This window comes from Impatiens glandulifera, chromosome 4 (assembly GCF_907164915.1).
Source record: "Impatiens glandulifera chromosome 4, dImpGla2.1, whole genome shotgun sequence".
NCBI lineage: Eukaryota > Viridiplantae > Streptophyta > Magnoliopsida > Ericales > Balsaminaceae > Impatiens > Impatiens glandulifera.
The window spans coordinates 48,578,390-48,592,545 of record NC_061865.1 but is presented as its reverse complement, the minus strand read 5'-3'; the positions used below and the strand labels follow the sequence as shown (position 1 = coordinate 48,592,545).

The 14,156-nt window shown below is 21.2% G+C and overlaps 1 pseudogene; it reads left to right on the top strand.

Moving 5' to 3' along the window:
• Positions 1-9,375: 9,375 nt before the first annotated feature.
• LOC124936922 lies at positions 9,376-11,419 on the top strand (annotated as a pseudogene).
• Positions 11,420-14,156: the final 2,737 nt, after the last annotated feature.

Genomic DNA, 14,156 nt, shown 5'->3' with positions numbered 1-14,156 from the left:
ATAAAAATAAAATAGTATTCATATATAAATATTTTAAATAAAATAAATATTGTTCAAATATTTGAATTGATTTTAATATGTAAGAATTAAGTTTAATCCAAATGTATCGTTTACTTGTATTTTTAAATTTATCGTGTTTATAAAGTTTAAAATACATCTAAAAGACATAATGTATACATACCAATCATATAAATTGACAACGTCTATTAAGTTAAAATAATTTAAAAAAATAAATCAAATTACTAATTAAATTATATAGAGTTCTATGGTCTAATATTCTTTATTATTATATACTTATTTAAAAAATTAAAAAATTAATTAATTCATTCATTTAAGTTTTTTTTATATTTTTTATACCTATAATAATTTTGATTATTTAATAATAAAATTTAGTAGGAATTGACATTTATCAAAAATAGAAAAATAAATAAATTGAATATAATTAATTATTTAAAAATAAATAAATTAATATAATAAATATTTGGATAAATATAAAAAATATATTTAAAATTAATATATATATATATAAATAATTTTAAAAAATATATATGTGATAATAAAATTATTGTACCGTGTCTTGATTTAATTTTTATAATAATAAATTATTATATAGACAATTAGACAAATATTAAAAAGTAATTAAATTAATATAATAATTAAATAAAAAAATATGTTCCTATAAAAAAAGATTGTTCATACAATTCTCCAAAAATAATTATTTCAAGTGTTGAAATTTGTTTTTCTATAATAATAAATAAATTTTAAATATATTTTTTAATAAATTTAAAACTTAACCTATTTAGTTAAATATATTTTTAATTTTTTTAATTTAAATATTTTTATTAATTTGATTTATAGTTTTTATTTTTATTTTTATTTTAGTATTTTTAATTAATAATATAATTATATATATATATATATATATTAATATTTTTCTTTTTAATTTTTTTACAAAATTCTAAAATATTTTTTAAAATATATAATATCTTATTTTGATTTGATAATAATAAATAAATAAAAATAGATTTCTCAATCACTTTACAAACTTAACTTATTTAATTAAATATATTTTTAATTTTTTTTTCTAATTTGTATATTGTTTTAAAATATATATAGGGACATTATAAATTAAAATAATAATATTATATTTTATGAATTTTGTATATATTTATAATTAATAAATTTAATACTAAAATGGAAAATAAATACATTATTAAATTTGGCGCATCTCCATCTCGATTACAACATTTACTTCTCTATATCTCTTGTTATAATATTAAATAAAAATATTTATGTTAATAATTTATATATAATAAAAATAGAAAATTTTGTTTTAATTTTTCTTAATATATTATATAAATTTATGAATAAAATAATTTTTATTTTTTATCTATTATATTTATATACGAAAAATGATAGAGAACAAGAAAACAATGATAAAAAAATGTAAAAAAATGATGTGTATCTTTTGAAATCTAAAAATTCTCTCTCTTATTAAACTTTCAATCCACTCAAGAGATAACACATTTTTATACACTTTCTTGTCATTATTTTATTGCTCTTTATCATTTCTTTATATATATAATATATATATATCTCATTCAAATAAAAAATTATTCCTTATTTATTAAGTATAAAACACAATTAAAACATATTTTAAAATATTTTAATTATTTTTTAAAATCTTTTGTTTTTATCTTTTCCGTGTGTATTTTCACACGAATTTACCTAATATTTATTAAAAATATTTAATAGTCTTGAACATCTTTAACTTTTACTCACCCTTAGTGGAAAAAACAAAATTTATGATGGAGAAAAAAAATGATAAATGAAATTCATTAAGAAAAAATTTAAGAGAATAATATATAATAGATATTCTTGTATTGAACCTCCAAAATTTTAAATTATATACAAGTTTTATCCAATGTTAAATGTGTTTTGAAATAGTAAATTATATTTTTATAAAATAATTAAATCATTCATTTAGTTCATTAATTTTTTGAAGTAAAATAAGAGTGACATCACATAAGAGAGAAATTAAGAAAAGGAATGAGAGAATGAATAAAGTGTATAATATATAAAAAAAATCATAAAATATTTAAAAATAAAATTTAATTTAAAATAAAATTTATTATTTATAACTTTCTAATTTAAAAATAAAATAAAGAGACAACCATAAAAGTTATATATATATATATCAACATCTTCTTTTATTAATAATAATAATTATTATATTTGTACAATTTTTGTTTCCTCGTCTCTTTTAACACTAATACATTTTTCATTTGCAACTGTCATAAAAATGTTTACTTGAATAATCGTTTCCTATAAATCATTGGAGTTAGATGTGCCGAACAAGTGCAAATGACTTGTAGTAACTCCATTTCAGCTGGTCCAAACTTTGACAACGCAGATCTCGAAGCTAATAATATGTGGACGGTTTACTGGAAAGATCGATGGTCCTGAGAAATATTGAAAAATTAAAATTTCAAAATTATAGGACTTTCATTTTTCATAATAGATCGTTTAAACGTTAATAAAAGAATATATAATATTTTATACCTTTTATCCTTTGATTTAGTCTTGAATATCGATAGATTTTCAAAAAGCGACAATGTGCCCAAACAACTCATGACCAGGTCACGTTTTAGATCGAGCATCAAAACCATGATAGATCTAACTTTATCTAACTTATACATGTGAAACCTCTAGTCTTAAACATCAATGTTTGAGAATCTCGCTAGCACGATAGTGATAACTTGTGGTTCAGACTTATTCAAATGAGTGCCTCGAGAGAGAAAATGAGGAGGCAACACCTTATAGGCATACAACCAAAGACGTGAGCGATTGTCCATGGCATAAGAAAACACATATTTATATACAATATTAGGTTTTCATTCACAATATACGCGTGAGCCTAAATCGGCCCAACCTTGGGCGCATGGGCCTTTTCAGCCAAACCTTATTCGGCCCAACCTTGAGCGCATGGGCCTTTTCAGCCCAACCTTATGTGCAAGTTTTATCAACTATATATTTATCTTTTATGTTTGGTTAAACTACATATTAAGTATATACTATCCATAAATATGGACTCAATCAAATCTAATCCGAAGATACAACAATAAGAATAGGCTACATGTTTAAAAGAACGTGACTAAAAGAACGTGTAAGTCACATTTTGTGCTTAATGCATTTAAATCAAATCCTTGCAATAAGGAACTCTCTAAATTTGTTAAATAATATATAAAGGAATAGTATAAAATTTGTTTTCTAACTTCTTTCCATACAAATAAAGGAATAGAAGAATAGTATAAAATTTTGGAATACTTTTGCTTAATTATGACAAAATTTGTCATAAATGTAACATATTCAACTATATAGGTTCATACATATCAATTTAAGAACAAAAAAACATTTAAGTTTTACCTTTATCACTGATTTTCAATAGGTTTCCTCTATTCTTCTAAATTAACAAATCAATCAATAATTTAATTAAAAAAAATGACACTTAGTTCTTCCAAATAACAAGTCATTTTTTTTTTTTATTTTTAGCTGATTAAACCGTAAAATCAAACAATGAACAAATCATCGTTATAAATTTGTATTCAACATTTGTATGTCTTGTTGAACCTGAACATTGATTTCCTTTGAAAATTTGTCATTCTTTATCAAAGTCTCGTTGATCTTTTTTTTTTAACTATTTGTCGCTTTTCTTCCGATATACATCAAGTCTCATAGTCTAGCAAAAACTCTCAAATTAGACGTTACCTTCTTGAACGAAAAGAACCTATTATTGATGGATGGTTCTTTCTTTACTGCAGATCTTTTTAGAAAATTAACATGATCCTCCTACTTCTAAAGATGGACACTAGTAAAAAAAAGTATTTTTAACAACCAACATTAACCACGGTGACCATACACAGTGGTTAATGATTTTTATTAGTGTCAGCGATCTATACGCCGTGGTTAATAATTTTTATTAGTGTCAGCTATGTAACGCCCACACTAATAAGTATTATTAACCACGACTTTCATTGTATTCGTCGTGACTAATATTTTGGCTTTCCCGCCACACTCCTGCCATTATTATTAGTCATTATTTTATGATGAATGTCGTGGCTAAAAGTCATTTCTTCCCGCCTTTTTTAGAGAAAATTAATAATCACGACGATAGCATAAAACCGTGATTAATAAACTATTTATTAATCACGGTTTTACGATAACGTCGTCCTTAATAATCCTCCATTACAATTTCTAGATTATTGATTATTAAGGACGACATTATCATAAAGTCGTGATTAATAAACTATTATTAATCATGGTTTTATAATAACGTCGTCCTTAATAATCGTCCACTAACAAATTCTGAATTATTGATTATTAAGGACAGTGTTATCAAAAAGCCGTGATTAATAAACTATTATTAATCACGGTATTCTATTTAGAATTTTTGTTAAAGATCACAAAAGAGAAATCAATTTCTGCAGTAACTTAGCACGTTCCTTACATAATTTTCTCAATGATCATCAATCTCTCATGTGTTACATATTTGGAGATTGATTTTTTTGTAAAACAAATAATTAATAAGATAATAATAAAAACATGATATGATATGGTGTATGACTTAATGATTTCTTTTGTTGATTTATAAAATGTAACTATTTAGGCGGTAGAAGGTCTCTTTAAATGAAACGTTTTCTTAGTTCACGGCAGATATTTAGGATTGGTAAAAGATTAATTAGGTAAAAAAATTTTAAGTCGAAACTCATGCTAACTTTCTTCAGTTAAGAATGGAACAAGGTTAATCTCTAATAAATATAGATTAAGTGAGTTTGAATAAAAATAATACATTACATGATCAAATTATTATCGTCCTAATGAATTTATGTAATAACCTATGAAGATTATTAAACTCATTATATCTGATATTTTGGTTACCAGTGTAGTTTCTGAAACCTATGAAGATTATTAACTCACTATCGATCTATATAATTTTGCACAATATATAACTTCGAATATGTATTAACTTACCAAGCTAAATATTTTTATTTTATTTTACTTGTCAGACTTAGGTAATGATGAGAGGTTAATGTTTAATGAGCACTAAAGATAGAAATTATTAATATTATATTTAGGAATATTTCATTGTTCATATTTTAGAATTTTATTGTTATTAACATTTTTGAGAGACAAAACATTAATTTAAGAAATTAAAAGTTATAAGTGATTTTTATTATTAAAAAATATCTTAAATTAAAGTGCTAACGTGATGATGACGACGATGTAAGAGTTGTATCAATTTACAAATAAAGTTAGACTGCATGAAAATAATGGAAAAATAACTTTAGTAAAAATATTAATTTATTTATATAAATTATTTAAGATATAGATAGTTATATAAAAGTATAAATTACACAAATGTATAAATAATACATAGTAATATAAGTTATGTATATTATTATTTTATATTGGGTTAAATTATAAAAATTATATAAGTTGTATATTATTTATTATTTTGTATTTGGTATTTAGTAAAAAATGTAGTATAAAAATAAAAAGATAATTTTATCATTTTAATTAATTAAAGTAAAAATATGAATTTAAAATTATTTTTATATAATAATATTTAATTATTATTATTCTCTTAATTTATTTATTATTATAAATTATTGTATTATTATTTAATATTATAATTATTATATTTAGTAAATAATGTAATTTTAATTAAAGTATAAAAACTAATTATAATATAAATTGTAAATTATATTTATTTAATTTAAATATTATTAATAATTGTAATAAAATACAAATAATATATATAATAAACAATATAATTTATAATCTAATTACAATATAAAAAATTATTATAATAATAATAATTAGGAAAAAAGTTTATTTAGACGTATGCACTTGTACAACTAACTCACTTAAAATATATGTACTAATAAAAAGTCATTTAAACGTATGTACTATTAAAAATTGGCTCCCTCTTTTAATAACCATGATTAACTTTTATTTTTAAATTTATATATTTATTAATTAAATATTAATATATTTTTTCTCTCTTTCTTTTTCATTTATTACTAATAAATGAACCCTCTATTTTTATCTTTTTTATAATTTTTTATTATTTTTATATGAGTATTTATGATTGATTATTTTTATTTTATTTTATATATATATGAGCATTCATCATTAATTATTTTAACTCTATATTTCTTCTTCTTTTTTATATATTTTTTTTTATATTCACATTAATTATTAATTATTTTAAAATTGTTTGATCTCAATAATTATATATAACAATGAAAATTCTTTCAACAATAAAAATCATTCAACACAAAAATAAATAAATTAATAATTAAGAATTGAATAATAATAAAAACTCATTCATCAAACACCAAAAGAGTAATAATCAAATATTAGACAAAACAATTCATTTACTACTAATATAAGTCGTGAAAAAAAATTAAATAAAAAATTATTATTTTTATTTTTAGTTATATTAAACTAAATAAGAAAAAACATTTTTTCATTTTTATTATATTAAATTAAATAAGAAAAAATCCTTTAAAAAAAATATTACAATAAAACATAAAATTCATAAATAAGTTGTTATTTAAAAAAAAATAAGAATATAAGAAATATGAGAAATAAAAACTAATAAAAAAAGAAGATGAAATATAAAAGAGAAATTAATATTAAAATAATAAAAAATTTAAGAATAAAATAAATTACCTAGTTTAATTAATGAAAAAGAAAGAGAGAGAAAATATATTAATATTTAATTAATAAATATATAAATTTAAAAATAAAAGTTAACCATGGTTACTAAAATAGGCTAAATGAGCTAATTTTTGATAGTATATATGTTTAAATGACATTTTATTAGTATATACGTTTAAATGAGTTAGTTGTACAAGTACATATGTGAGGTTTTTTCCTAATAATTAATATAATTATCATTATCATTATAATAATAAATATATATTTTTTAATTATAAAATTATAATATTGGACTATTTTAAATAATAATATTAAAATTATATATATATATATAATAATAATATAAAATATAATATATTAATAAAGGATATATTGAAAATTTAAAATTAATTGGTATAAGAAAAATTTTATACTTAGGGATTAGTTATAATTTTATAACAAATATAAGATATAAATTGTATAAAAATTAAAATATAAACTTATATTAATAATAAATTAAACATTAATATTAAAATAAAACAGATATAATTTGTGTTATAAATAAATACTAGACATTACCTAAAATTACTTGGCACAATATTACTCACAAATTAAATTTTAAAACAAATGTCACCAATGTCCTTCTATCAACTATTTATTTTTTTTTTTATTTTTTTTTACATAAAAACAAATTGATGAGTGAAATAGAATATGATATTATTTTACCTATATTATATTTAATTATTATTTTTTATATTTATATATAATTATTAAATCGTTTATATATATAATATATATATATATATATCTTATCATTATTTTTTATATTTATATAATTATTAAATTTCTCTTATATATTAAATAAAATTTTATATATTATTTATTTTTATCTATATAAATCTATATCAATACATATAAAATAAAACTTAAAAATAGTTTATATATATATATATAATTTATATATAATATTTTCATCATTAATTTATATATTTAGATATATAATTATTAAATTTATATAATATATATTTTTTTAAATAATTTATTCCCATAAAGACTTCCGGCCAAATTGGAACGCCAGACAGATCACCCGACAATCTTGAAGCATCAGCGGACTCCACCTTCATTCTTTAGAGAAAATTAGTTCAGAACCGTTATTTCTTCTGCGGTGTTCAATTCTCTTTGTCCTTCGTTTGTCCTTCAATTAATAAAGAATATATTGAGAATTTAAATTTAATTGGTATAAGAAAATTTTTATACTTAGAGTGATTAGTTATAATTTTATAACATATATAAGACATAAATTGTATAAAAATTAAAATATAAACTTATATTAATAATAAAATAGACATTAATATTAAAATAAATAACTTGGCACGATTATCTAATTACTCACAAATTAAATTTTAAAATAAATCTGTGTGAAATAGAATATGATTATTTTACATATATTATATTTAATTATTATTATATATATATAATTATTAAATCGTTTATATATATATATATATAATATTTATATAATAATATATATATATCTTATAATTATTTTTTATATTTATATAATTATTAAATTTCTCTTATATATTAAATAAAATTTTATATATTATTTATTTTTATCTATACATATCTATATCCATACATATAAAATAAAACTTAAAAATAATTTATATAATATATATATATATATATAATTTATATATAATATTTTCATCATTAATTTATTTATTTATATATATAATTATTAAATTTATATAATATATATTTTTAGAAATAATTTAATGGTTAAAATAAATGAGTGGCTGAAAGGTCACCCAATAATTTACCTTTTGTTTTATATATGTATATATAGATAAAATAAATAATTTATATTATATAAATATTTTATATATATATATATATGAAAGATATTTAATAATTATATATATATATAAAATAATGATAAAAAATAAAAAAATAAAATATTTATTATATATATATATATATAAATATAATAATTAACTATTACAGATATTATATATAATATTTAATTACAACGGTTAAACATAACTGAAAATTTGAAAAAATATCATTAGTGATTTTTATTTTTTATTTTTTTTATTTGAGGAGATTTGGTTTAAATAAATAATTTGAGGGTCACGCACGCACGCACGGAATTTGTCATAATATATATTATAATTTATTTCATTAATTATATAAAATTGTACAATAAATCACATTTAAATTTATTTTTTATTTAAAATTCAAATAAAATCTTGATTTGATTAAAACAAAATAAATTCTTTTCTTATTATATATTATATAATTTATTATATTTAATTAAATAAATATATATTAAATTAGATAAATACAAGATGTAATTTATTTAATTTAACAAATAAAAGTAAAATAAAATTGAATTTAAATTTGAAAAAAATTATTTCGAATATTCCTAAAAACATGAACACAAGAAGAAAAAATAGCGTAATTATTAATAGATTTAGTATAATTTCCTTGTAAATAGGGCCTACACGCGTTGAAGGCTAATTAACAAAATTAACAAAATTTATTCCCATAATATAGAAAGAGGAGTAGCTAGGGTTTCCATATTTCTACTATAAAACCATAGAAAGTCAACTTAACTTCGTCATTCTCTTCGTCCAAAATATTCATCAAAAAATTTCTCAAGGAAGAATGGGTGTCTTTACTTTCGTCTGCAGGACTTCCGGCGCCGATTGGAACGACCAAACAGATCACCGGCAATCTTGAAGCATCAGCCGAGAAAATTAGTTCAGACTGTTTTCTCTGTTGATTCTTCTAGCGGTGTTCAATCTTCTTTCTCATTCGTTTATCCTTCTTCCGTTGTTTTTCAAGTATCGATCTCTTATTTTCCTTTTTCCGTTTGTTTGTTCTTAGTTAATTCATTGTGAGACTTCGTAATTAGTGTGATTTATAGATGTTATGGATTAGTTTTGATCTTGTAATTTCATGATCAAAGTTTGACAAATCTTAATCATGTGATATACATTGGTTTTTGATTTGTTTTTGTCATGTAACTTCATTGACTGAATTATGAATTATGATTAGTCAAGAACGATAGCCCAAATTATTGTGTATGTAATGACAATAACGATAAGTAGAGAATTTTTGTTAAAGAGAATTAGCGACAGTAAATTATGTATATTTTTTTTATTTACTTGAATGTAGATTTTACGAAAAGTTTATAAGTTGGGTAGATTTTAAATTTTGGTTTCGTACTAGTGATCAGTAATGAATGATGGTTTTGATGATCCTACAATGTTTAAATAAAACATTTTATATATGTGTTTAACATGTGACTGTCAACCTAATTGGCTACCCAATTGACTATGTGAAAATGAGATTATGTGAAAATAAGATTAGATGATCAAACCCTAGCTTCACCTTTAATTTTAAAATATAATATATCTATGAACTAATTCATAATTATATTATTTTAATTTTAAATATAATTTTATTAATATTTTTTAATATACAAATATTTATAATAATACATAAATTTTAATTAATATATAAATAAAATTTATTTATATAAATAAAGTATAAAAAATTATATATAAAATAATGTAAATCATATAATAATATTATTTATTTTAAAATTATATTTATATAATAATTATACATTATTTTTATTTATTTCAATATAATATATAATTAATAATACAAATTATTTATAAGGATAAAATATAAAAATTAAAATAATAATAGTGTTTTATATTTTTTAATTTTAAATTATTTCAAAAATTTATAAGAAAATATAAATTAATATTAATAAACAAGTTAAAATAGTTATATTGGTTTCATTCGGTATTTAAATAAAGAATTTAATATCCCTGCTCAAGAATCTAACAAATCTCCTAGAATTGATGTTGATGTAAGTTCTCTTAAACTTGATCCAGAATTACGTATTCCGATATGGAAATATCCTTTTAATCAAAGGGATGAAATTAGACGAGCTTATATCAAGATGGGGTCATATCAACCTATTAAGGATGAGTACCTGCCGACCAAATTTAGAAATCAAAATCGACGGTTCCAAAGTCATTGGTTTAAAAAATTTACTTGGTTAGAATACTCTCTTTTGAAAGATTCTGTTTTTTGTTTCCCATGTTTCTTGTTTGAACATAAGAAACCCCAAAAACCTACATTTACAATAGATGGATTCAAATATTGAAAGCGAGTTAATGATGAGGATAAATGCTCTTTTGTTATGCATATAGAATGTAATATTTCACCACATAATAGGGTAGTTGAATATCTTGATAATCTAATGAATATCCTTGTCATATTGACAAAGTACTGAATGCACGGTCTTCAGATGAAAAACAAAATAACAGATTACGGCTTACAGCAACTATTGAAAGCACTCGGTGGCTCATTTTGCAAACGTGTGCATTGAGAGGGCATGACGAGTCTCCATCTTCGAATAATCGTGAAAATTTTATTGAAAAAAAAGCGGAGCATTGAAAGTTAAATCTGAGATGCAAGTTAGAGTCAGCCCCATGCAATTTTTCATCCTGGCTCCGCCCCTATTCGCCGATGCCAGGTTATTATTGGCGGTGGTTTGGTCGGTGGAGGAGCTGCGACGGTGGCAGCATCACCGGCGACAAAAGCTGCTGAAACTCCGGCAGCTGAAGAGAAGAAAGAAGTTAAAGAGGAGAGTGATGAGGAAATATTTATTTTTTCTCTTTTTGATTAGATGAGTTTATTTTTGAAATAAAATGTTATTATTTTATTATGAAAAAGTATATATATTTTTAAAATTTCATATTAATATTGGTATTAAAGTGGTTTAAAACACATCCAATAATATTATTAATTTTGGAAATTATATATTGGTTTTTGTTATTTCATGATAAAATTGACATAAAAGATTGGTTAAAACATCTTAAATAATGCTACTCTTCAAGATAGAAGTCTTAAGACTAAAATCAAATCAAGTTTTGCCTTTTCAAAAAGAGATACAACCAAAGAAAAACATTTTCATTAATAGGAATATAAAATGACTTCTTTGTTAGGTGAAGATTTATTTTAATTAAATATTGGACGACTTCTCCAAAAATCTTCATTCACTAGATAACTATCTAGTTAAATTCTTTGTTTTTAAATGTGGTCAAGTTATATTTCAAATTATTTATCAAACATAATAATCAACTAATTAGGCACATTTTCATTCATCAACTAAGCATACACATCTTAACTAAAAAAAATTAGCAAAAAAAACAAATAAAAAATCTTAAGCAATCATCTTTTCAACATTTCAGTAATCAAATTTCAAATTACATCAATATTTCAACACAATTTTAACAATTTTCAGCAACACATTTCAGTCTTTATAACACATTTTCAGCATATTCTTATAACTTCTCATTCACCATCAAATTCATAAATATTCTTACATATAAAAAATTTAGATTATAAAACAAAGAATATGACACAAATTAGTCAAAAACATATATATTAAACACTAAATTACTAAAACAAAAATATAAATAATTAGCCATTGAAAAATAAACAAATAAAACTACTAATTAAAAACATTGAAAAATCAGTCACAACAATTAGCTAGTAAGCACTATAAACACTAAATCAAAGCCATTGAAAACTAAATGAATTATTGAATAAAAAGAAAAAGAATACTAAAATAGTATTGAAGAAAACATGTCCTAACTAACATATAAATGAGAATTTAAAATATTATAAAACACACCTAATCAAAACATACATAAAAAATCGCTAGTAATATGATTTATGGTCGTAACCCAAAAACAATTTATATATAGTCCGGTCTAAGGATGACAATGACTACCTATATATATTGTGGGTACCCGATGATCAGGTTCATGTATTTTAAATTGGGTTCGAAATCGGGCAACGAAGGTAGAAAGGTACCCGACCGCATTCGGGAATGAAGGGTGTGCGAAACAAAAATCTAAAATCCAGTATCGGACTATATTAATAATAAACATAAAATGTTATTTTTATTAAGACTTAACGTGACCTCTTACATTCCACGTTAGGACAAATATCACAATAAATATAACATTTATTTTTGGCAGTATCACTTCATTTCAACTTATTTGTTAAGATTCTTCACAAAGGTTTATTTTTTTGTTTTTTATTACTTTTCATCTTTAATTATTTTTAATAACAAAATGTTATTTCTCTTCTCACTTTTTATCTTCAATCTTTACTCTTAAATTGTATTCAAGCTTTATTTTAATATATTTTTTCAACGGTAATATATAATAACAAAATTGTAATATTTTTTAACATATACTAAATATGTAAGTAATCGGGTATGTTAGGTATATGTAACATCTTTAAAATTATGTTTTCTAAATTTTTATAACCTTATAAGAATTTGATCGGGTAACAGGTACCAGTTGAGGATCGAGTTCCAAAGAATCGAGAATAAAGATAGAAATAAAATATTCATCGGAATCAAGTAATAAAATAAAAATCAAGTTCGAGAACAAGTACTTCACTCTCCCAAGTAGTAGTCATTAGTCATTGTCACACTAATCCGGCAAAATGGACCAAGCCTAGGATTATTAGCGTATGTACTTTAGACTAAATTATTATATTAGAATTTGTAAAGGAAAATGAAAGTAAAATTATGTTAACATCCTATTCCAATTTTTTTTAAATATCAGAAATAACATATTCACCTGACCATAACTAATTAGAAATTAACCATATTATATTGATTAGTCGTATATATAATAATGGAACATATTATAAAAACAATATTAATAACTCACCAATACTTTGTAAAACCATTTATCGAAATAAAAAATGTTTAATCAAGTTAGAAAGACATCTGATTTTTATTTTTAGGTCAGGCTTTTCACTACTTTCGCGTTAGAGTTTTGAAATCCAGTTATTTAGTTAAAAAAAAATGTACCTATCAATTATACTTAAATCTAGATCATGCATCACATTTGGAGTACATGGAGTACGTTGGCTCACGTGCACACCTAGTGTTCAAACCCACTCGTGACAAGACCTTGATCATGTAGATTAGTGGATATTCTTTTAGAAAAACAAAAAATCTTTAAACTAATTGAAAAATGAGTTTTAGGATTTAACCATGGATATTATGAAATATTTGAAAATATAGTGTTTGAAAATCTTCCTGAGTTCTCTTCTAGACTTAAAATCTAGACTTAAAACTTTCTTTAGAATATTCTAAGAAGAAGCTTGAAGTGTGTATGCTTGTGTGTCAATTTATTTATTTTGTAGTTTTACAGTATTTATTTACGATTATTAATTGGGTAAATTTATGTGTTAAAGTTAGGACGAGTATTTAACGAATTAACCAGACACGAATAAGATATATTTGTGTATTAACTAATATATGATTTATTATATATATATATATATATATATATATATATATATATAAAATGATGCTTAATTTTTAAAGTGTCCGA